The 23406-nt window shown below is 38.9% G+C and overlaps 1 protein-coding gene across 2 annotated transcripts in view; it reads left to right on the top strand.

The window, feature by feature from the left end:
• Positions 1–23406, top strand: part of znf438 (zinc finger protein 438) — a 71419-nt gene that overhangs the window by 11044 nt on the left and 36969 nt on the right. The window contains exon 2 of one of the 2 annotated variants that reach the window (XM_088919092.1): positions 14386–14544. The exons of the other annotated variant lie outside the window; for it this stretch is intronic. The gene's annotated coding sequence lies outside the window, so the exon portion shown is untranslated. The remainder of the gene's footprint in view (positions 1–14385; positions 14545–23406) is intronic. 2 annotated transcript variants of the gene reach the window in all.

The raw sequence follows: 23406 nt of genomic DNA, 5'->3' as shown, positions 1-23406 counted from the left end.
TGGTCCAACCAGCTGAAAATTGAACCCACGCGTTCTATAAACAGGAAACCATGTTTAGATGGGAGTAGCTAGGAATTCTTTATTAGTGACTGGGTCACATGAGACAGGAAGTGGGAAAGGCAGCCTAAATACCTGGGTGAGGAATGACTTCACCAAGCCTGTCAGTCCTTGGAGCTGCATTCAGACTCCCATATGTGCTCATGTTGAGGAAACAGAGGAGTGTCGTTTTAACCCAAGGCATCCTTACTCCTGTTAACCTTCTGTCTTTGATTTAAAAGCTAGCATTATCTGTCCTCAAAGCAATCTGGATTCTGTTTCTTAGTGATTACTCAGACCTTCCTGAAACAATTATGCTATTAACAAAGAATCTTGTACATAGACAAGATGTGGAAATGGCAAATAACCAAAAGTGCACCTGGCCAGGGCTGTGGTTTGTGCACTGGAACATGTTGCTATTTGAATGAAATGGCATTTTCTTTTTAAACTAAGAAACTAAGCCAACTTGATAGGTCATTCTAAGTAATGAAAATCAATATGTAAAAACAAAAGATCTTTTGGAATGAATGCAACATAATGAATATTCTCTGCCTGTCACTTAGTGTTGAGAAAGATCACGCCATGAAAGCCTTTTTACTTTTATCATGTAAAATGGAAGGGTTATCATTCATGGTTCATTATCAAAATGTTTGAAAAATATTAATTATCAATATAAAGGATGGAATAAGTATGTCTTTGAGGTTTTTCAAGCATTAATTGTGCTCTAGTCATTTTTTTGGTGGTGGTAGTTCCACAGAGAAATTAATTACAGGCTTAGAATCAATATCACAAATGCACTGTAGAAGATGTTAGCAAAAAATCACTTTGATACTACAGTACAAACAGATTTCTACTTGGAACTTGCCACTGGATTTTCATATTAGAAATGTGGAATAAAAGATGTCGCTACAAAGCAAACATGGTTTTTGCTCACTGTAATGAATGTATTCATTACTAAATCGAGAACCTATTTATTCAAGAACCATAACTCAACAAGAGGGATCTTGATCATTCTAAAATCCTCAGCTCCCTGACCAGTTATTTTTATGTGTTTATTGTAAAACATCCATTCGTTCATCCATGGTTGAGCTGCTTCTTCCAATTCAGGATTGTGGGGAAGAGCTGGAGCCTATCCCAGCAAGCAACAGGCACAAGGCAGGGCACACCCTGGCCCCACTCCATCTCAGACACAAACTCAGGCGCGCACGCACACACTCACACCAGGGCCAGATTCCCAGAAGCCTATTAACCTGCCAGCATGTCTCTGGACTCTGGGAGGAAACTGGAGCACCTGCAGGAAACCCATGTGGACGAGGGGAGAACATGCAAACTCCACACAGATAGCACTCCTGGTCCAGAATTGGATCTAGTGCCCTAATTCAGCAATGTTGACCACTGTGCCACCATGCCGCCTTATGGTAACAGCAATACACTAAATAAAAAACATATTATGTTTGTAAAGAAATATTTGCGTGAAGTAGCAAGTTGGATAATTAAAGGTGCCGTTCTGCCCTGTTCTAGTGATGCTCCAGTAAGTGTGTGTGAAATACAGTGGAGTCACGAATCTGACCACATTCGTTCTTCCTATCCGGCCTGCAGGAGGTCAGCTCCAGGTTAGTGCACTGCTATGTTTCTGCTACTTGAGAAGCTTTTGAAGAGGGGCTTTTTGGTTCAGATCGGGGACTCGTTTTCTCCAGGGGGAATTCCCTGTGCTGTGAACTCGGAGCAAAGCAGAAAGTAACCCCCGTTCTCAGTGTTATGGAAATAAAAGTTCAAAAGGAAAAACACCGTGCTCTTTGTGTCGCCTTCTCTTCCTCTTCTGCAGAACCACAGTTTTTCTTGATTTATAAGGGAATTGGAGAGCCTGACTGTATAGATTCAGAAAATGTAACTAATATTCTGAAAGGAAACTGTAAAACTTTCCATTCTGTGGGGGTTTTGCTTAAAAATGCCTTGGCTAGTTACTACAATTTCCTTTGCTGCATTAAATGTTGCTTTCATTTGTTCTTTGCAGACAAACATGATAAACATGTCCCTTGACCTGAGAGAACTGCCAGGTTTTACACTAAAATGTCATGCAGACTGTAGGTCTAATTGTTATCGTACAGAAGATACGGTATTTATGACCTAAAAAGCAGCAGGTGTGATCAGTATGTAATTTATTCAGGATCCACAAAAAAAAATCACTATTGCAGAAGTAGCACAAATGAGTAATGGCAAAAGTTTATAGTTCTCTAAATACATTAGACATCTGTGGTTTTACATTCCTGCCAGTTCCTGTACTTTTTAATTTTTTTTTAATCATTATCATCGCAGTGTCCAGACAAAACAAGTTTCTCCACTTATTCTTTTCATTGTGAGTGCCTACTTGATTTTTACCAAAGAAATAACAGGATGTGACATAATAAAAGTCTGCACTCTATTTGAAGAAACCTTTAACTTGGTTCAATCAGGATGAATTTGTTTGAGTAGATTTAAACTCCACTATTCAGAACCCAGTGATGTTTCATTTGATCGGTTAAATCATTGGTAAGTGAAGTATTTGGTTTAGCAGAGTTGTTTATGTTTAGCAAAATACTAGAGTGGTTAACGCCTAGTCAGAAAGTGCTAATGGAGTTGCATGGCTTTTCAGATCAATAATACCATATAGTATGAGCCAGTGGGAAAACCTCAACAACGTTACAACAAAGCCGTGCATCTTATAAAAGGCTAAACTATTTTATTATTCTGTTTTCCCCACTATAACACTTATATTCAGGTAAATAATTAAATGAGTGTTAAGAATATTTATTTTTAAACCTCTTTTCACAGTAAATCACACACTAGTGGTGAGTGTTAAGGTTTCCTTAATTGTACTTAAATACTAAATTAAATTAATTGTGTTATGTTAAGCTACAGTATACAGAATACTGACTTCAGGAGAATTACTGTCTTTTTTTGTTTGGGGTATCCAGCTCTTTGCAGTGTACAGATCATGTTCAGATGCTATTATTTTAACAGGGCAATGCATTTACAGCCTTCTCTCTTCTGATCTGGCAGTCCATTAAGGCAGCCTTTCAGTTACACCCCAGTTAAAGTTGGATATGCTAAGCCTTCCACAACTCACCAGAGACCTTTAAATTACAAGTTTTCATAAGCAGTAAAAGTGCTTTAGATGCTTTTTCTGTTGTTGTTTTTTTTTGGTCTCACAGCAACATCTTTCCTTTCCTCTTATAAGTATACAAAAACAGCTAAGGTATAAGACTGACCTTGGCAAAAATCTGAAGTAAGCCTTGAGGTTAATGCTAAACTGCTGTAATACATTATTTCATAGGTCTTAGAGGAGAGATAGTGAGTTTCAGCATGTACCTGTCAGTGCTAAATGATTGTTCATTTCCTGTGAACTGGGGATAGAGTAATAACATGCAGCTGCTTAGCTGGACTGTTCCTTTTCCTTTGTCTTTATCAGCTTTATCCATTCTCTAACAGCCCTGAAAGGCTTTCTGTTCCAAAAGGTAACTAAGGATGGCTTTATTTTGTATTTTTTTAGTGTTATTCAGGCAAGACACGCAAGCTGTTTTTAACACGTTGACATCAGAGACCATAGCTGCTCAAATGAAGGCAAGGCAAAATGGTGCTTGTGTTTGTTTAGTCAGCTCATCTAGAATCACAGTTCTCTGTCAAATAGGGTCCACATCTGTGACGGGAAGACAAGAAGAAACAGAAGTTAACCATCATTTTGGCTTTTTAAATACATTACAATGGCCCCAGTTGGCATTCCTGCCTCGCAATACAGGCATCCTTGGTTCAATTCCAGACATACTGGTAGCTTAATTGGTTTCTGTGATAACTGGCCCCTGTGTGAGTGTGTGTGTGTTTGTATCTGTGTGTGCCCTGCGATGGACTGGCACCTGGACCAGGGTGTATCTCCCCATGCTACCATTGCTTGCTGGGATAGGTAGCGGTCCCCCCCACCGACCCTGAACTGGATGAAAAGGTTAAAATGGATGGAAGGATTCTAATGGCCCCATTTCTCACAGTTTGTGGTGCTTTGATTTTCCTTTACCATAACCTGCACCATCAACTGGTGATATTGGTGGGATGGGTATTAAAGACAGTCGCTAGTTGTTGGAAGGGATTCAGTACCGTTTTTAAGTTACTACTTTTGATTTAGTTGTTTAGTGAAACTGCAAACAAAGACAAGAATATGAACCTGCTTACATTTCCAAAGCAACAGTATTACACAGTAGATGACACTGCAATAGATCTGTGCTGCCAAAAAGTTTTTTTTTTACAGTGGTTGCTTTTTAATGGAAGGCCAAAGTAGCTTTGTCAATATTGCAGTCATTTCTCACTGACGCCACACAGAAGAAGAGCCAACAGATTGCGTAGTTCTTGAGAGTCACAGCTAATTAGGACAATAATTAAGACTAAAAGCTTTTCAGCGAGCATGGTTGTATTGACTTTATATTTGACTTCACCTTGAGTTTGAAATTACTAATTAGAGTTGAAGGAGATTTAAAGTTTATTTTTTCTCCCTGCCCAACAGCTTTTTGGTGCTTTCTGCAGTGATAACCTGTTTTTCTAGGGTTATGGTAACAGAATATCGTCAATTAGTTAGGACCAAAGCAGCCTGGGTAATCTGACTCAGTCAGGAAGTTTTTGTTTTTGCCTGCGTCATTAACTGTCCCATCTCTACCCTAGCAGGGGCGCAGTTGTAGGTTCTTGTGGTTTTGCTGGGTAGTGGTTCACTCTTGTTTTGGGATTCCTGTATGCGATCAAAGACGCTTCGGTTGTACAAGCCTCAAACAGGTCATTTGTTGCAGTGTGCTTTCTTTCTGTCCTATTTAGTGATTAAAATGTTTCATATTGTTTTTTTAGTTCCTTGTTTATTTTTCAGTTAAAATACATTTTGGTCTTTTTGTTTATTTTTTATTGCCTCCCCTGTTCTCTTTGCCTATTAAGCAAGTCCCTCCACGGCAGGGCCTTTAAAACACTCTTTATGTACTCATTTTTGTAGATTAGAATGGGGACGGGTTTTAATCAGCATGTCTGCCTCCCCCCCCCCCCCCAAATCTTTCAAGCAATACAGAACATTTCCTATGTTGCAGGCCTCATAGTGACTGTGTTATGCTGCTGGTGTGTTACGGACAGCAAGCAGAAAGAGCGCTCAATTTCCTGAAGCACATCCTTGATATGTAGTTTATTTTTGCTGCTGCTCTTATTTACTAAAACTCAATAGCCAAGAGCGAGCACCTGTATTGTTAAGCACCATGTTTTTTTTTTTCCTTAAAGCGTACCAGGAGCAGCACGTATTTTAACCTGGTTTACCAGAGGATGGGTAGGAAATGCATTCCTAATCTAATATTTAGCTACCAACCACTTACCTCTTCCCATTAGCCATTACTGAATATCATTTATTTAAATGTGCAAGAGAACATTTCATGATTGGATATCTTTTATGTCACAGCTGGATTTTAGAGCTAATATTCCATTTAACCATTGAGCTTCAGGCTGATTAATTTAGTATTTATGCATTAGTGCCAGTCAAAGCCAGAGAGCTCACAACATCGGCAAGGCAATTGAATTATTTTTAATAGAGTGTTAGATAAGTACACTACATTAGGCGTATGTTACGCAAGAAAAAAAAACGATTAAAAAAAAGTCAAATTAATTGAGCCTTTGCATTACTACTAGTTTTGTGGATTCTTTAAGTTCGCCCAATGCCATTAAATGTATTAATTTCTGTGAAGCTAGGAATCTTTCTTAAGGTATTAATAACTCACGTCACAAAAACGTACTATCTCAGCATAAAGAATAGTATGCTAGTAAGGCATGCTAGTAATTTTAACAGTAAGTGTGTTCATTTCCCTATGTTATCAGTGGCTTATCATGTAACCGCTATTGAGTCAGTAATTACGCTGATCGGTGTAGCATATGTAATTAAGCAGTTACTGTATGAGTAATGACCTTGTAATTGTTAAAGCTATAAACTCTTAAAATACAGTATAAAAACAATAGGGTAGTTTTTTTTAGAATTACTCTGGCAGAGCGTGAAGCCATTTTCTATGTATTAGGAATGCTGAGCAGTTCCAGTGTACTGTAGGTGAAGTGTGATTGTCTGTTCGATTGTTTTTCTTTGCTTCTAGTCCATAACTGATAATTCCAGCCAGCTTCCTCCACATATTGGCAAAATAAGAAGAGAAATTCTTCCTACATTTTGGCAGGAAAGGGTTACTTTTCACATTTCCTGTGCAATTCCCTCTGCTCTTGCTGGGTTATGATTACTTTCTTGATGTTAAACATTCCCAGGCTCCTATAACCTTCTGGCTTGCCTGCACTGGCCAAGAAAAGTCCCAGGTGAATGCGTGGGCGAACCTCCTGTTTTTAAGGATAAAAATCTCTCTCTTTTTTTTCCGGTATAGCATTCTGCTCTTTTCTTTATTTCCTTTTATGATTCTAACTCAGAACAGTTTCTTTTGGAAGTGCCGTTTAAGAGACTGGGATCCATGCAGTTGATCTGTAGAGGGAGGACTGTGGTGGCTTAGAACATTGCAGGGGTTACAGCTTTTTGGCAGATTGAAACATATAGTTGTGGTGTATAGACCTTTTATGTTTCAATTGGTTTTTAAATAACAGTGTAAGAATAAGGGTGTTTTAAAAAAGAAGCACCAGACCTTTTCACTACAATTTGCCCTATATTTTAATATCAGATTCAATAATTAATGTGAAACATAGATGTGACAGGATATTAGTCATGTCAATATCTATCTCATTAACTAACGAGACCTGAATCCCATTGAGCATGCATTTCACTTACTGAAGACAAGACTGAAGGCAAAAAGCCCCCGAAACAAGCAGAGACTGAAAACGGCTGCATTACAGGCCTGGCAGAGCATCACCGGGGAAGATACCCAGCGTCTGGTGATGTCTATCAGTCGCAGACTTCAGGCAGTCAAAGGATTTGCAACCAAGTACTAAACATGATAACTTTATTTAAGATTATGCTAATGTGTCCATTTACTTTTGGTCCCCTGAAATGACTGTGTATAAAAAGGCCTGTGATTCCTATATGGGTCACTCGATATAGACATAAATACCCTCTAATTAAAGCTGACATTCTGCACTTTAACCTCATAGTCAGTCATTGTTGCATTTCAAATCCAACGTGCTGGAGTACAGAGCCAGATCAACACGGTGTGTCACTGTTCAAATACTTACGGACTGCACTGTATATTTTAAATGCAAAAAAGGGTGGGACAGAGCATGAGACAGATTTATGACCTAAGTGCTTTCTGTGAACTCCTTAATGAGTCCGCTCCTTATTCAGGTAATGTGTTGAAGCGACAAAAGACAACAAAATGTTAGCCTAACCTGACACTGCAGCATAGGGGGAAGCAAGATGGCAGATCTTCCTGCCACTACATCCTCCAGAAGGCTATGGAAATGACCTGTGGTCATGTTGTCACCTGATCAGTCTGATGAAGACCATTGGTCAGATAACAGTACAACACTAGGAAGCAGAGGCTTCCTGAAGGGGTCTCCTGACTGTGAGCTAGGGAGAGAACGGAGCTGAAGTCCAGGTGAATTGGAAAGTTCTAGATTGCTTTTGGTTGGTACTGGTTATTACTTTAGCTGCCTGGTTCTGCTTTAGTTATGGATTTGGAGAGGCTCGGTGTAGTAAGATCACAGAGACTGGTGTTATGTTTTGTTCTTTTGGATTTATTTATTCAGCGCTGTAAATAGAGCACTGTTTTCCGATATATCACTGCCTTTGTTTGCCTGTATCCCTTAGGCCCTGTGTACTAAACAGATCCCTAACACTAGTCGACCCTGTGAATAGTAAGGAATTAAAGTCAAGAGATGTTGCATAAAAAGTATAATATGCATTGGGCTAGTCTAAGACACAGTTCAAAACAGAGCTGCAAGAGAATGCATTACACAGACACATGAAAGCAACTGAATATCGTAAGTGTTTGAACAGAAGAGATTAGAATAGCACATAATGGAAGTATTTTTGAGTCTGAAAGGTACTGACAGTCAACCCAGAGAACTAACAGTGACATGAGAACCCACAGATACAAAAGGAACCTCGGTCTGAGTGCATTTAGGTTTAAAATAGGGACGTTCTTCATCACGCAGATGGGTTTATGGAGGTCTAGAATAAAACTGACCCGCTGTGACGCTGGTCCTTGAAGGTCCAGATGAGACTGTTAGGTCAGTAAGCTACTAGAAACCCTGTGAACAAGATGGACTGCATGGCTTCTCACATTCATATTCTTTCCTGTGGACTATATAAAATCATAGAATCTTCACATACTAAGTTAACAGTACAGTATAAGAATAAACATTTGATTGTGATTTTTCACTAATTATAATTTCACAGATCCTTATATTGAAATTACTATGAGGTATCATATTTCCTGCATTGTCAGCAATTCCAGGAATTCAGTTCTGGAATGATTAGACTACAGCAATGATGTACATCAATCAATTCGTTTTTAAAATGCGCTGACCTGCTAGTTTTCACTGTTAGCTAACACTTCCAATAAATGTCTCGTTTCTTCTCTCTCTCTGTTTTTTTTAAACTGGCCATTCCACGCCCAGTTAGCTTTCTGTGGGCCAGAGAAGTGAACTAGCTGGATGGTGGTCCTGACTGCGATGCAGTCTGCGTGCGGTCCTTTCCGTTCCTCTAAAGAACGTGGCACACCAGCTAATCAATGCCAAGCTTGCACGTGGAATGTGTGTAATGCCGTACTGGTAGCACCTCCTTTTGTTTTTTAGGTCTAACTGCAACCCCCCAAAAATTCCATCTTATGAAGCCGGGTGGAGACTGAAATATTCCCTTACCCTCCCCACTGGGATGCATTGATTCGATTAACTCCCTCCCCCCATTTTCCTCCCATGTGAGCTCCAGTTTTATTTATTTTTGGTACTTTTTTCTGGATTTGTCAAAAGTAATTCCTGTGTCATAGAAGAATATATGGAAAATAGGAATTCTTCTGATGCCAGTTTGGGTACAGTTCCTTGTTAGTGAGGTTCATGGTGTCAGCCTCATACCTGCTTTGGCATCAGTGCATAAAAGGACTGCTTTGCTATACTGCTATACTGACTGTATAATGAGAGTGCTGTTAAGAATGCAATGTTATCTTCTGCACTGTATATCTTACAAGCTTGTTGTTGTCCCTAACCAAAGTTAAACCAAAGAAGTCATTGCTTGTAACTGGGGTATGAGGAAGTATAATGAAATATGAATGCAAAGAAAGGTACCCCTATTTTTTCCCCTGCCTTTTTTAGCCTCTTATATGTATTTTCTAAATAAAGTCCTGGTAGGCAAGTTGGTTTAGTTTGTTTGAAAAGGATGCTGTCTGGCTGTTGCAAAAGCAGACCTGGTTACTCATCTGAATCAAGTTCACGTTGTGAGAAACGAGTACATGCCACAAAAGCCTGACCCAGAAATAATCAAACTGAGCTATGTTTAGCCATGTTAAACGCTAAGTACTTGCTGTCAGAACAGTAATTATTTCCAGACTTGGCAATTCACAGCTGATTACTGTAACAAAACACTGTGGCCATCAGCTGGTGCTGAACACTGACTTTACAAAACTGTTTCAGTTCTCTAAAGAGATGACCGTAATAACTTTATAAACTGGTGTGCAAATTGGGGTTACTGGTGTTTTCTGATGTGTGTAGTCAAGCTGGTGTGATATATGCTCTCTTTTACACCTCTGACATATCCCAATCCTTTTGAGGATGCATGATCATGAGAGGTATATAATTTTTGCTTGTGATGAAGTATTATTGTAGAGTACTTCTGTATCCTTGGTTCAGGCTGAGTGGCTTGAGGTATTAGTAGTTATTATTTATTACAGTGCTGTCTAGGTGCCACCCTTGATTAGAGAAGTGTTCAAAAGAACCTCATGGAACACCTACAGCAATTTTAACAATAATCGCCCATCTCCTATTTCAACATTGATTTAAGTAGTCATGGGTTTAATATTCTCCTCTTAAAGATATAAGATGGCCTAAATTGGCTTATTGTACTGAACATATCAGGTAGTCTTTACCGCTATTTAGAAACTTGTAAAGCAGGACAATAGTATAATTTGATGACAAAAAATAAGGCCTAATTAATTTAATGTGCCTTAGAGTGTAGTGAGTGCTGGGTAATTTTACTTTAATGGGAAAATTATTGTAAAAATAACAGCATTCATGTGTAAAGAAGGGGACTTCTAAGATATTAACATAATTCTTCTGAATTTACTTCTGCTGTCTGTTGCTAATATGGGATTCAAGTTGCTTGGAAAATCAGGCCATATACAATTATAAGGAACTGAAATTCTTAATTTCGTAGAAAGAAAGAAGAAAAAGGTTAAGGTTGTGAAGCCTTCTTCAGGTGCAGCAGACCCAAAATATTGTAGTTTTTCCTCTTTCAGTGTTTGTTCTGTTGTTAATAAGGCTCATTACCGGAGGCTCATGTTTTTTTTTTCTGTTGTGGGAGAGTGGATCGCTTTCAGTAGGATTCCTTGCATATGTGCAAACAAACAACTTTAACAGGTGCTGTAGTAGATCTGATTCAGGTGTGTAGTACAGGAGTCCCTGGTGCTTCAGGTATATTCTTCTCTATAATTAAGAAAACATTGTTTCCAACATCCAACTTCAAACGATGGTAGAATGGGTTTACATCTTGTTTTGTAAGTGAAAATCGCAACACCCCTGATATAGCTAAGCATCTGGTGATCTCTACACAGGCCCGAGATTCATACAACAGATTGAGCAGCTGTTTACAGTAGATTGTAATTATCCGAATGCTGATTTTGCCATTTGCACCATTACCTTTGGGACATTTTTCTAGATAGAGCTGGCAATTCTTCTAAGCATAACACTAGGTCAAAAATATATATATATATCTAACTTCGTAACATCGTATTCAGTGTAATTAGGCCCCACATTTTTTCTGTTTTTTCCTTTGATGGTCTGTGTAGTAGTTATCACACCTGGTATGTTACTGTTCTCTGCATAATTTCTCAGTAGAAACGGAGGATTTCAGTTTCTCAAACCTGTCTATGATGTGGTGGCAGAGTCCACGAATGTCATTGTTTGTTTTTTTTAAGTTGCATGGTTGCAGTCAGAAGTGTGTCACAGAGGTGGCTCTACAGAATAGAGGTGTGAGATTTGACTGCACCTGACCTTTGTCGTAGGATAGATCTTTTAAAGCAAGAGTCCCCTCGTGTGGAGTAGGTGTTACTCTTTCAATCTACCTGCTCTAAATGTCAGGTCACAGAAATCCCATACAGGAAGCCACCCACCGGATATCAAGGCTACGCGTCTGAAAATGATTTGGGTAAAGCCAGAGTGCGGTCTGGCACTCCGTTCTCTAGACTGGTACAAAACTGAAAGTCTAAGAAGATATTCGATTCCTCCCACTTTCTTCCCCATGACCTAGCTGCGATTTGCTTGCAGTGAAAGTGAAGAAAAAGCAAAAGGGTAAAGCACAAGCCGTGTCTGTAAGGCAGCTCTGCTTTCCAGCGCGCCATTCCTGTGGCGAGCTCCTAATGGGCTGAGGTCGGAGATGTTGAGAGAAGCCTGGGGAGGAGGTGGTCGGGATGAGGAATGACTGTTTTCTTCCTGCCAGGCATTCGCAGTGTTATCCTGTCACCCAGCGGTTTTAGGCCACATCATAGATGCTGAGTTTGAAATGCAAATTAATTTTGACCCCGGACGTACACGGCGGCAGAGGTATTTGCTGCGACATGCTTGCGCGTGTTTTGTTTTTGGCAGTATTTTTTACATTTTCAAAATGGAAACCCCCCAAAAGAATATAACCCCGTTCACGCACCTCCCCTTGCCCTTGGAGGTACCCCCCGCAAGCCTACCCCTTATTGCCACCTAACACATAACTGCATCAGCAGCAGCACGGCAAGCCCCCACTGTCCCTCTCTGAGCGCCGTGTGTCCAAGCCTACACTGCAGCTCAAGATATCCTGTGGTGCCAGAAGAAGGAAAAACAGTGAAGGCTCCCAATGCTCCCAACGCAGTGCCGTCTTTTTAGCTGCAGTTAGTTCAGCCAAGCATATCTGTTTCTGCTGCTACACGAGGCCCAGACACGAGGCATCGTGTAGCAAGAGTACCGAGTCGAAATGAGTAAGCATCATCTAGCAAGCAGAAGCAAGAGGAAAGAGAAGAATAACCATGTTCAGAATACTGGGCAATGAATAATAAACCTGTTTCCAGAACTACAGAATCTCTGGACACCCCAAAACAAGAAAAAAAAAGAGCTCGTAGTGCCTGTCTGTACAATAGGGACTAAAAACTAGCTTCATGGTATTGTATATAATGTGTCTGTATATCAGCGGTAAGTTATTTATTGAAAAATAAGGATTTTAGGAGGCAACATGAAAGTTATTCCAAATATTAACAGAGGAAGAAGCTTGCATTGTGAAACTCCAGTCCCTTTTCCAGAATATACATTTGGAATATAGACATGCCTCAAGGGGAGAACTGGGGCACTCTTGCAGTTATTAGAAACTCCGAAATTAACCCTTTCTGACATCAGTTTCGTTTAGAATGTGAATCCCTTCGTCACACCCAAATGGAAAAGAGAAAGAATTGTGTGCGAGGCCAGTTTATGATCATGACAAACAGGTGAAAGGCCGTGTCTTCTGTGATTTGTGAGTGGGGCTAACCAGCAGCATGCAATATCTTAGACCTACTCTAGTCAATATCGGATCTTGACATCTGTATGGTGTGATCTGCGGTCGCTTCTCTTTCTATATGAATTTGAAAAGCTAGAATGCAAGCTAAGCCAATAGCCTAAGGGGTAAAAAAGCCTAGTGAAATTATAGAACTAAAAAAATCAAGAGAAGAAACACATTCATTTTTATTATGGAGCTTGAAAAGAATTGGGCAAACAAGTCCATCTGTTTATCTTTTAGCATCTGTCTCTTTAAAATCTTATGTTAAAGGTTGTTGACTGTGATGGCTTGTAAAGAAGGTTATCTAAAATGTTCAACTAGTGGAAGAGCTGGAGGCAGGCCAGCTTTCTCTACTGCACGATTTAATGGCAGGAATACAGACCAATTGATCTTGTACCCTAGTAGAGCACCAAAAGCATCAAATATTGTTATCAGAAGAGGCAGAGATTGGGAGACGTCATCTACATTTAACAATACGTCCTCTAAATAGAGGGATATAACAATGTAGAGTATTATTAATGACAATAAGTGTAGAAACAGCACATAAATGACAAGCCAGAGCTTGAGGATGCAAAACACCTCCACCAACCAAAGTGAAACTGGTCATATTTGAGTGTCCTAAACTGAAAGAACACTTGTTGCCTTTCAGCCCCTTAGCTAAATTCATAGCATATAAACATTTAACTGTATTATTTAATTATTATCCCAAGCCTATAATCCAGATCCATCCATACACTATAGTCCTACCCAAGATGCTCAAAAGCCTTTCTGACATCTAATGGCAGAAGAGAGCAGGGAAGGCAGTGTCTATAGTCATGATGATAATATGAGCTGATTCAACACCCATTCAGACATTTCTTCCTAGACCTGTACATGAGAAAGTCAGCGCTTCAAAGTAGTCTTTTCTAACAAGGTTGATTTTTAAAGCAGTAGAGACAAAAACGGTGAGTTTAGCATGCTGCATGAAATCGAGCTTGGTTTCCAGTTTCCACTTTTCTAGGATGGGTTTTAAGCGCTTGCAAAGGCTAATACAAGTAGAATCTCGCAATTCACGAGAGCCCTGATCGTCTGCACCCAGAATAATATCCACTGAAGTCCAAATAAGTTTCAAAGGAAATTTTGACAAGAAGTTAAGAAATATATGGTAGGGTATTTTTCACTGCCAAATTGGCAAGTTTTTAAATCTGTCAGTCTGTCAAGTTGCTCACCTCCCTCATCGCACTGTGGCAAATTGAAAATTCCATCGCAGTACAGTTAAACCCCCTTTTGCTTTGTTCACTAAAGAAGAGGAGCTTGCCATATAATAATGCTTATTAGCAAATCTGCAAACATCCTGTTGTTTCAGATGAGATTTCAGTATCATGGCAACATCTTTGTTTCCCTTTTGCATCAAATCTAGACAGCTATCACGTTTAGTGGGAGAATTTAGTCAACATCCGTTCCTGGACAAAATAGAAACATTAGTCGCATATGTCAGTCATAAAATGTCAAAGATGAATTGATGTTTGAATACATAAAGAGTATACACGACCAGCTTCACGAATTGTGAAGAGATAGAATGGCAAAGCTGAACTCAAACAAAAAGTTAACTTTCTAACACCGTTACAACCTCTGTCACATCATGGCCACCGTCTCAGTTTTTGAAAGCTGACTTTGTGCTGATCTGATTTTTTCAGGTTCTTTGATGGGGAAGAAGTGGGAGTTGGGTTCAGCCTTTTTGGGATTGCTGCCATCTCAAGCTTCAAATCTATTAAAAACACGTGGCGAAAACCTAAAAAACAGATCGGCCATGGTCCCATGGCGGTGTACCAGTCACCTGATCTCTGAATCATTCGGTACAGTATGTCTGATTTTTGGTACAGTCTGAAATATTAATTGTCAGCATGATTGCATGGTTTTTGGGATTGCTCTTGTGTACTGGCTTCGATTATAGACTGTGGCTCAATCTGAGTGAAAGAACTTTGAACAAATCCCTATTTTTGCTGGGCCCTCCATTTTCTACTTGCATACCTTTTTACACTATTTGCTTCATAATTGGCGACACGGTGGTGCAGTGCTCAGCATTGTTACCTTGGAGAGCCGAAGACCTGGATTTAATTCCAGATCTGGGGTGCTGTCCTCATGGAGTTTTTATGTTCTCCCTGTGTTTGCTCAAGAAACTGATAAAGAATGAATGAATAAGATCTACTTTTTAGATTTTATACCGTGGAGCGGATATATTTTGTAGCCGATGTCACAGATACAAATGCAGACTTTCGATGTTCAGATTTTCTCATGGTGAACACAAGACAGATGTGTGCTGCTGTTTCATACATGGTGGTGAACTGTTCTGTTCCAAAGGGTTCTCCTGTCGGCAGAGCACAGTCTCTGAACACCTGGACACATAACTCTACATGTTGTTTGTGCTCACAAACTCCCCAGCTGCCACCCGCCAAGTGTTATGGCTATATTTGGAAATGGCTGCTTTCCCTCGTGTTTCTGAAATTAATTTTTCCCTAATCTTGTTTGTATTTGCACCTCATAGGTGTGCCTGTTCATTTTCAGTTAGCTGAGATACAGTTGCCTTGGGGCATTACCAAATTTTAATACCTCACCCTTATTGGCTTGAAAATGAAACAGGACGATGATCACATCTGATGAGGACATTTTGATTACCGTAATAGATGAACATTGACATGGCTATAAGTGTTATATATTATATTAGCATAATCTATAATATTATGTATAATTATTTTTATAATAAAATGAGTCGCATTCCTCACAACACAAAATGTAATTTGCTTCCCCTGTACTTGAGTGAAAAGTGTTTGTTTTAGTGAATGCTCTGTGTTACAAAAACTTATTTTCTGCTTCTAATGCTGGTTAAAAGGTGTAGATATTTTTAATGACGATAAAAGGAATACATTTCCTTTTTTTAGCCTTGAGTCTCACTCTACCACCGGCCACATTTGAAATCACTATTCACTTTGTACTGTCGTTGGGCTTGATGTCAGAAGCAAGCAGTGCTGTCAGCTTTTAAAAACAGAGATTGATCTTTCTCCCTCGGCTAATTTTAATGAGTGACAAATTTCCACTCGGGCTCTTCTTTGTTATAAATAGAGGTGTTTTTTTCTTCGCTCCCTAGAGGAAGTAAGACTCATTGACGAGCCTGTTCTTGCAGCAATTAATTTGTAAAAACAAGTTGCTTAACAAATGTCATTGTTATTTGTGGATCAAACAAACATTAACTATACATTTCCTTTTGCTGCCACATTCCATTTGTCTAATTAAACATATGAGCAGTATTGACTTTGGCCAGAAAAAAAGAGGGAAATTGAGACATTATTAACTAGATGATTTTTTATTTCTGCTTATACCCACCCCCATTTCCCCCTACCTATCAAGTAGCCCATTAGAAATACTTTGGTAGGTGCAGTGGGGTTAGCATCTCTAATGAGATCAGATCTGATTACATTATTTATGAAGCTCTAACTTATTCATGCCCTGTGCTTGCTATCTGTTACAGCGGTATGTGTGTGATTGATTCATAACGGTAATATTGAAGGCAAAAGGTACACTGTTACCTGTGAGCCATCGTCCTTCTGTTACACTGGCCCTCTACTCTGATATATTAGCAGATGTACATGCTCTTCTTGTTTACATGCCTTGATATGTTTTATATCCAAGAAAAAGCCTAGATTTAATCTCTCAGCAGTGTTGTTCTCGGGTTTCCTCAAAAGGGTATGTGAAACAAGAGAATAAATCGAGCAAGACAAGCTAAGAAGTAGTGTTCAGGTGAAGTGACACACTGCTAAGGGTTCCTCTTTTAAAATGAGCATTAACAATGAAGTAAAATAAAATGCAGAGTGCTGCTTCACCGTTTGAGCACTGCTGCTTTGCTCATAATAACTGGAGGGTTCATAATCTGCTGTTTTGCCACAAACCATACCGCGGGTGAGCTGGTCAGCAGTAGTTCTTTCATGGTTGGTTTTCCAGCATGACTTAGTCTAATCCTTTTCCTGAATACCTAATTAAATTTTAGGATTTTATTACCTTCAGAAATATTTTTAAAGTCTGAAATAAATGTGTGCAGTTACGAGACTGTGAGTAGGAGTGCAAATGTGCATCTAAGTCACAGTACAACAACATTGCCTGAGAACGTTAGTCATTATGTTACTGGTGCCAGTTTTCTGGTGGGGGGAGTGATGTTATTGATAACCTCTCACCTCCGTTAGCAGTCACAATTCTTTCTCCTCTTCTTACAGGATGATTTCACTAAAAGCAATATAAGGTTGTAAAGTAAGCGTAGCTGATGTAGCTGGTTCCAGTCTGTATCACACCCAGCCACAAGACTGGTAGTGGACTCTGTGGGTGTGGGGGGGATGGACTCACTTCTAAATTAGCTGCTTTCAGTTCACTTTAGTAGACTGAGCAAATCCCAGTTGTGAGAATGTGCCCCAGCAGTCCACATAGAAAACGTTCCATGTTAATTCCTGTTCCTCTGCTTAAAGGATAGTCAAAATATGATTTAGGTAAAACAATATTAAGAGGGCAATTTTTTAAATCATCCTTCTTGCTTCCAGTTGTGGCAAGGAATCGTCAAACTTAAAAGACAATAATTTGAAGCAACAAAACGTTGTTCAATCATTCATTCAGGTATCATCTTAGTTCTCTTCCAACTCTGTGATAAAATAAATATACTGTCTATGCCTTACATAATTTCAATATAATTTTACTTACGTGAGACAAAGAAGACCTTCCACTTCACAATGTTTTATTAAGCTGTTTGAAAATAAGTTTTGCAAAGATTTCCATGCCCGAACTGAAAATTGAGTGAGTCACTGGTTACATACAGTAAATAGGTACATGCTACTACTGCAGAAGATGTGACATACAGTAGAGAAACATTTTTACCTGTTTACAGTTTAATTACAAGCTGAAAATTCTGGCCACTTTAGTGGTCTTGCCAAATAGAAATTGAATCCTCTTCAAACATCATTCTTTATCTTGTATTCACAGATTCGTTTGATTGAAAAATTATGTAATGATGGTGACCTAGAGCTAGACATATTCAAGATACAATAAAGGGAGTAGATGGCATACACTACTGGTAAACTTTAACCATAGCATGGTAATGTCCAAAGTTTGCATTTAAAATTAGAGCTTATAATTTTAGGAAAGGATACTTTACAGAAATGTGGAAGAGCTTACAAGTGGTGAACTGTTAACACATGGATTAAAAGTTGACAGAAGAAATGTGGTCACTTCAAAAACCTGATGTTTAAGATTTAAAATGACTTCATCCCTAAAACAGTTCGGTTCAGGATTAGGAAAATAAGGACTAAATGGTTTAATGGAAATATTAAGAAAAACGTTCAAAGGAAGAGAGCACTGTACAGACTGCAAAAGGCTAAAGATGGAAAAATAATACACTGAGCTTCAGGCACAACTGAACAACATATTAGAACTGTGAAGACATAGACAGAAAAGAACGTTGCATTAGAGACAGAAATAATGCAAAGCATTAGCCCAAAAAAGACTGATGATGGTTAGGAAATAATAGGGAATTATTAATGGAAGAAATAGTAAATATGCTACATTAATATTTTATGCAGATTTCTGCAGATGAATGCCTCAATATTAAGTATTAAGTAATGTTAACTGACATGGTTTCTACAGGAGTTGGAATATCTTTAAAACTAAAGAAAATCAAAGGAGCATTATGGAATTGATTATAGAAAGAATTACAGAGAATGCAAATATAATAAGTCATATAAAAACCAACACTGAACCAAGAAACTACAGCAAATCGTCAATGTCAATCACTCTTGCTTAAGTAATAACGCTATAGAAACACAGAGCTGAACTATAAAAATACTTGCAAAACAATATATTTTTATGAGGCAGCCAAAATAGATTTAAAATGGAAGGTTTTGTAAGAGAATTCTTCAAAAAAGTAACCAGGACAGCTGACAGCACCAAAGAAAATAACAGGATAAATGTTGAAATTACAACATTATGCAGTATAATACCTCACCATATTTCTCTATACTCCTCTTAAGAGTTACCAAAAGCTTTTAATATGGTCCCTTATAAAACCTTAGATCTCAAAGTTATGATAAATAGGGATTTAAGGTAATGTATACACATGGAACAAACAAGGTAACAAGCAGGAAAAAGCACAGCATTTTAATGTGCATAAAATCTAAGTGTACACATCTAAGCATTGTTCTATATCAGGTTCTTTTTAGGCCTGTTGCCTTCTTAATCTATAATCACACATATTGCGGTATACTGTAGGTGACAAGCTAGTTAAACTTGTAGATAATGCAGAAGCAGCGGCAAGGAACGTGAAGACACCTGAAATTTTACGTTGATAAGTGTAATGTGAGCTACACAGCGTGTATGGACATTCATTATACAGGACCTATCGGGACCTATTGGTGAACTGCAGGAAGCTATGCATGAATGGGATTTGGGTGTTTGTGTAGCTTCTAATATGTCCTCTTCTAGATTAATGAAGCTATAAAAAGCAAACAGGATGTTTGAGTATATACCAGAAAATGTAGCATTTAAATTCCAAGTGACCTTGTGCTCAGACTTCTTAACAGACTGGTAACACGACATAGAATATAGCCTTTAGTTTTGGCCGCCATACCACAAAAAGGATATTATAACCTTAGAGTGAACTCAGAGAAGAGCAACAATAACAATTCATGATGTCATGGGCTTGCCATAAACGCATTGCTTAGCTTCATTTTAGAACAAAAAAAGATGTGACTCCCGTATATGAAATCCAATGGAATATACATTACTTCCTGGCCAACTGCAAGGGTTTTCAGGAACATAAAGCAAGGGATTACTGTATATTCCGTAGGTAAATTCTCAGTTGGTAAATTTAAGACCTTATGGGAAAAATAGTGTTAGGGGAACTGAAGTCACGATTCAACCTATCTAAATTGCTAAACCATTGTTTTCACCTATAATAAAGTAAAACAGGCTCTCCCTCACACCCAAAGAACTCTCCACTTGCAAAACGTAGTGTTTTTTTTTCCTTTCCGGATGGAATGAACCTTTACCTGTTCCTTTAAATCAATAGTAAAATCTGAGTAAAGAGCAATATATTTTGGAAATACTATAGTATGGTTGTATTGGGGTTTCTGACACGATTCATATCTTTATTGCAGTGATGATGTTCACGGGGTCACGAGGCTTGTACAAGACTTTGTAAGCAACATTGCTGTTCCACCTCCTGCACTTTCTCTGATAGGTTCCTCATTTGGAACAAGTAATAGGTTTATTCCCTGCTGAAAAGAGAAGAAAGGAAACACAATGTTTCGGCTGTAGAGCCTTCTTCGGGTGTCAGGCTCCACAGCCGAAATGTTGTGTTTTCTTTCTTCTCTTTTCAGCAGGGAATAAACCTATTACTTGTTCCTTTGTAGCCTACGCATGCTGACGCAGCTACCCACCTGAACTTCGGTTGCTCATTTGTATTTCTTGTACGAATTGCAGATTCATTTACACCAAAAAACCGACCAACAACACTATTCCTTAGTGCTTCATGTAGCTTATCATGGGAATGATAAGTTTGGCACATTTGTAATGATGGATTGATTGATAGATCAATTTTGGTACATCAAAAAATAATGTTAATTATATGATCCAAGCGTCAATGGAGCACTTATGTGGTAGAAGAGTTAGTACTGAAACTTTGCCTTTGAAAGGAAGGCTTTACTTTAGCTGTAGATGTGATCAGAGTCAGAAGAAATATGCACTACTAAGGGATGTATAAACTTACACTTATGTTATTTTGATGTTGCAGAAACCTATTTTTAAGGATTAATGAAACAGCAGGTATTCCATTCTGTAATTCTGTATTTGAAGTCAATAAATTGCATTTCAGCTGCACTAGTACTTGTGGTTTCTCTTGTTCAGTTTCTTTCCATTTAATAACAGAGGAAGAACAAGTGTTGAGAATTTTGAACACCTAATACTACAATAATATTAATATTAATAATAATAATATAATAATAAACTTTATTTTATATAACACCTTTAAAGGTGGCTTCTCAAAGCGCTTTACAGAATGACAACAACAATAAACAAAAAGAGTACACAAGATAAACACAATTACAGTACACAGAGGAGACCGTGGATGGTCTTACTTATAGTAGGACCAGAGGGGTAAAGAATGGAACCAGTTAAGTAAAGGCTCTTCTGAAGAAGAGGGTTTTGAGTCTGGATTTGAAGGAGTTTAGAGAAGGTGATTCTCTGATATCCTTGGGGAGAGAGTTCCAGAGCATGGGGACATAACAGGAGAAGGCCCTGTCACCCATACAATGTAGACGGGCTTGGGGGACAGTTAGGAGACCAGAAATAAAAGAGCGAAGGTTGCGAGGTAGGGAGTAGGGCAATAATAGTTCAGACAGATACTGAGGTGCCAAGCCATGCAGAGCCTTATAGGTGAGCATGAGGATTTTAAAGTCCACACGGAATTTTACAGGAAGCCAGTGCAAGGACTCCAGGACAGAAGTAATGTGATCACTTGCACTAGACCTGGTCAGGATTCTGGCTGCCGAATTTTGGACATATTGCAGTTTGCACAAATCTTGATCAGCTTTTCAGCCACAATTAGTGATAACATAGGGTGTAGTCTAGTGATATTTCTGAGGTGACAAAAAGATGTTGTGACAATATGCAGCACATGTGGGTTGAATTTTAAGCCAGAATCAAATATCACCCCAAGGTTTTTCAATTTAGTCTGAAGCTCAAGTACAGAACCATCTACAGATAGGGTTACAGGATTGGCTTTAAAAAGTTGATGGGGGGTGCCAATAAGCATGACTTCAGTTTTGTCGCAGGAAATTTTGTCATCCAAGTTTTTATGTCAGAGGTACGATTAGATAGAATAGAGACAGCCACATCAGTGTCAGGTTTGGTATGGATGTATATTTGAGTATCATCAGCATAGAAATGATAGCCGAGGCCATGTGATCTTAAAAGCTGACCAAGTGGAAACATGTAAATGCTGAAAAGCAAGGGGCCCAGTATTGAGCCCTGAGGAACACCAGACTTAACAAGACCAATTTCAGACCTATACCCATTAAGAGAGACAAAGTGACAGCGATTAGTGAGGTAAGACTTGAACCATTTGAGAACAGTGTCAGAAACTCCAAACACAGTCTCAAGACGAGAAAGTAAGATCTGTGGTCAACAGTGTCAAAAGCAGCACCGAGATCAAGAAGGATGAGTATAGAGAGAGAACCAGAATCAGAAGCTATTAGAAGATCGTTAGTGACTTTGACCAGGGCAGTTTCTGTGCTGTGAAGTTGACTGAAGCCAGATTGGAGGGGTTCAAAAAGGTTATTTGCCATGACATAGTTATGTAACTGAAATGTGACAGCACATTCTAGAATTATGACAATATGACAAACAATACAAAATATATTATTAATTGATTTTTCTTTTCTTACCAAAGACCACTCCTTTCCAAACAAGCTTTTAAGTTTGAGCTGGCCTTCCGAAGTCTGCAGGTCAGATCTATCTGCAGTGAGAACCCCTAGGTTGGACCACAATGACACAGGTGACCTCTTGACCTTTACAGTGTATACAGAGCTGGTTCACCTCGCAACAGCCAGTGACAACAAGGAGATGCTTGATGAATTGATGAATTGTGTTTCATGTTTTCATTTCTTTTTACTACATCATACCTCCTTTTAAAATACAATTAGCACTTGTTGAATTGTCACTAAATCCCAACATAGCAAAATGTGTTTTTTTGCCTTCTAAGTATGGTTTATCAATATTAACCATAGTTACTTAAATATGTGTTGTGTGACAGACTTGGTTTTTCGGCTGCCAGAACATTTCACACGTCAGTTGCAATTATCAGTTGCAATTATCGTACTGTATACTACCCACATCCCTGTTTTGTTAAAAGGAATGTTGTCCCATTTCACTACAAAATAAATTCACAACCATATATGCATATCTTTATATGCTGTAAGACTGAAAGGCCAGTTAAACAGGCTCTGAAATGAGTGACCTGAAATCGGTGCTCGAGGAGGCAGTGAGGCATTCAGCAGCTGTGGTATTAAGGGAAAACCACATCCCATTGTTTCGTAATGGGTAGATTGTTTAGTGTTTTTCTCGGGGAAACGGAACTGTCCAAAGTCAGGTTTGCAGGAATGTCACATGATGGGCTAAAAAGGCCACCGGCAGAGCCGGACATCATTGATGAAGCCTGGGAGAGATCAGCTGAACTGAGCTGTGTCCTTCTGATTTGAGATTCAGGTTTTCCAGTTGATATCGTGCTGGTTATTGGGATGGACCTGGTACGCGTCTTTAAGCGGGAGATGTTTTGATAGATTTGTGATTTAATTGTTGGATGTTCTAGGTACATTTTTCTCTTGTTGCTTTATGCAGAGTAGATTTCAGGAAATTATGAATGGGGGCCCTATGAGCTTGTAGCCTGAGTTTACAACCACGCACTAAGCTACCGGCACCTGTTAGTTCACGGAATTTCCGTTACTGCTCACTAGTATGAATGACTGTTGAGCACACTTTCAGAACAGGTAACAGCTTAATAATACGGTATATCTGTATTATTAAACTAAACTCTGAGGTGACAATTCAAAGGGTGCATTAATTATATCTACAGTTTTTAAGGGCAGAAGAAAAATACCTTTTTATGTAAGCCACACCAATAAAATATGTTA

This window comes from Atractosteus spatula, chromosome 6 (genome assembly GCF_055471065.1).
Source record: "Atractosteus spatula isolate fAtrSpa1 chromosome 6, fAtrSpa1.hap1, whole genome shotgun sequence".
NCBI lineage: Eukaryota > Metazoa > Chordata > Actinopteri > Semionotiformes > Lepisosteidae > Atractosteus > Atractosteus spatula.
Note: the sequence above shows the minus strand (reverse complement) of the source record. Positions and strands in the feature narration are given on the sequence as shown.